Source organism: Salvelinus sp. IW2-2015, unplaced genomic scaffold (assembly GCF_002910315.2).
Source record: "Salvelinus sp. IW2-2015 unplaced genomic scaffold, ASM291031v2 Un_scaffold2861, whole genome shotgun sequence".
NCBI lineage: Eukaryota > Metazoa > Chordata > Actinopteri > Salmoniformes > Salmonidae > Salvelinus > Salvelinus sp. IW2-2015.
Window position 1 is genome coordinate 55029 of NW_019944161.1, and position 2847 is coordinate 57875.

At 43.9% G+C, this 2847-nt stretch overlaps 1 long non-coding RNA gene across 1 annotated transcript in view; it reads left to right on the forward strand.

Annotated features, from left to right (window-relative positions):
* The first annotated feature begins 624 nt into the window (after positions 1 to 624).
* Positions 625 to 2847, forward strand: part of LOC112074878 (uncharacterized) — a 22297-nt gene continuing 20074 nt past the window's right edge. Inside the window, exon 1 of the long non-coding RNA XR_002894862.2 lies at positions 625 to 792. This is a non-coding gene — a long non-coding RNA (uncharacterized lncRNA). The remainder of the gene's footprint in view (positions 793 to 2847) is intronic.

The window sequence follows — 2847 nt, forward strand, 5'->3', positions numbered from 1 at the left end:
TACACATTTTTAGATTGGCCGCATTGTCCCAGCACAAGGTGCACCTGTGTAATGATCTGCCTTTTTAGCTTCTTGGATATGCCGCACCTGTCCAGGTGGATCGAATTAATCTTGGTCAAAGAACAAATGGCATCGATCATGAATTTTGAAAAATAATAATGGCAATGTTGCAGCTATCCAGGGTGGAAAGCTCTTAGAGATTTACCCAGAAGAACTCACAGCTGTACAATACTGACTCAGCGGTGGTGAATACTTATACAAATTTGAATTTTCTGTAATTTAATTTGGAATATATTAGCAACCATTCTAAATGTAACTTTCATCATTATGCGTATTGTGGGGGGGGGGGGGGGGGGGGGGGGGGTGTAGATGGGTGAAGAACGAAACATATAGGTACTCCAATTTTGAATCAAGGCTGTAACCTAACAAAATTGGATAAATCAAAGGCATATGAAAATTCTTTCTCTGAAGGCACTGTAATCTACTATAGAAGAGAGAGAGAGAGAAGAGAGAGAGAGAGAGAGAGAGAAGAGAGAGAAGAGAGAGAGAGAGAGAGAGAGAGAGAGAGAGAGAGAGAGAGAGAGAGAGAGAGAGAGAGAGAATGCAACTAAATCCATTTTTCTTCTTCTTTCTATCTATCCACAGCACTGAGACAACAACCTGTCAGCCACTCAAGGCTGATGAGAGGAATGGCGAGGCAGCAGACACCACGTTGGACACAACCACAGACAGAAATGGATGCATTAGAGACACGGGAAGACACAAACATGGCAGCTATCATCGGACGCGGAGGTGAGTGCCTTTGACTAAATTTATTCACTCTTTTTCAAATAGAGAAGAAATGAAAAAAGCCTTTTGAAGGTGAGCAGTCTTTGCAGATAAGTAGGTTTGAGAATTTAACATTTGTCTTCTGGTATCTTTTGTAACACAAAGTTACTCAGCTTTCTTTGGCACGACTGTTCGAACAGACCTAGCYTTTAAGAGCATTTGGCCAGTAACCCAAAATCTGCCGTTCTGCAATTGAGTAAGGCATGTAACCCTCAACAACTGCTCCCTAGGCGCTGATGACATGGATTAACAGGTTAAAGCAGCCACCCCCTCATCTCAAATTCAGATGGGGTTGGGTTAAATGTGGGAGACACAATTCAGTTGAATGCATTCAGTTGTGCAACTGACTAGGTATCAAGATGGCGTCAACAGATATGGCAGCTCRGCTTCTAGCGCCTAAGAAACTTTGCAGTCTTATTTTTTTTTGGTTTGTTATTTCTTAAATTATTAGCCCAGAAATGTTTTTGTGTGTTATTACATACAACCGGAAAGAACTTTTGGATATCAGAGCGGGAATACGACTTTCCTGAATTGGATCCTTTGTTSGTACCCCCAGGGCAATTGAACTTATTCCAGAGGCTGCTCCAAAACACTGSCGGCGGAGCAGAGGTATTCGGAGTGGACTTCTAGTCCAACTCAGGAGTCGTGCACACCATCCACCACTTCCGAGTATATTACTCGCTAATGTTCAGTGTCTGGGTAATAAAGTAGAAGAGCTCAGGGCGAGGATCTCCTTCCAGAGAGATATCAGGGATTGTAACATACTGTTTCACGGAAACATGGCTCTCTCGGGATATACTGTCCCCGTCCATACAGCCAGCTGGATTCTCAGTACATCGCACAGACAGGAATAAAGAACTCTCCGGGAAGAAGAAAGACTGGGGTGTATATTTCATGATAAACAACTCATGGTGTAATTGTGATAACATAGAGAAACTCAAGTACTTTTGTTCACCTGACCTAGGGTTCATCAGGAAGTGGATAGAGGATGTTGTTGTGACTGGGTTCATCAGGAAGTGGATAGAGGATGTTGTTGTGACTGGGTTCATCAGGAAGTGGACCTAGAGGATGTTTTGTTGAGTGACTTTCGGGGGTTTCCTCGTCAGGAAGTGCTAGAGGATGTTGTTGTGACTGGGTTCATCAGGAAGTGGATAGAGGATGTTGTTGTGACTGGGTTCATCAGGAAGGTGGATAGAGGATGTTTTTGTGCTGTTCATCGGAAGTGGATAGGGAGATGTTGTTGTGATGGCTGGGAATTATGAATCACGGGGGTATCAGATGGATAGAGCAGGGGTTGTGTCTGTGACGTTGGCGTTCATCAAGGAAGTGGAAGAGATTTTTGACTGGTCCACAGACTGAAGATGTCTGTTTGACTTGGCTTCATTCAGGAAGTAGATTAGAGATTTTTGTGACTGGGCTTCATTAGGAGTGGATAGAGGATGTTGTTGTGACTGGCTTCATCAGGAGTTGGAGTGAGGATAGTTGTTGTCATGGTGTTCATCAGGAATGGATAGAGGATGTTTTGTGACTGGTCATCAGGCATGGATAGAGGATGTTTTTGTGACTGGCTTTCTCAGGAAGTGGAATAGAGGTTTTTGTTCTGTTCCAGATGTTAGGGTCTGTGAGCTGGTTTTTGCTTTTGGTGTGGGTCTCATCTCGGTGTGTATATGTTCAGTCTGTCTGTGCTGTGCGTTTAAGTGGTTGGGAATTTGGGTAGAGGATGTTCGTTTGTGACTGGTTCATCCTCTAGGTAAGCTGGATAGAGGTCATGTTGATTTGTGACTCCCTAGTCGGGTTCATTCAGGGAAGTGGGAATCAGAGGAATGTTGTTTGTGACTGGCTTCAATCATGTGAATGTGGAATAGAGGATGTTGTTGTGATGGGTTTCAGGAAGTGGAATAGAGGATGGTTGGGTTGTGACCTTTTTCGCGCGGTGTCTTTACATAGGATTTTTACCAGTGGATTTGAGGGTTTGTTGTGTGTGACTCGAGTGGGGTTGTGCTTTATTGCGGAGGGCGT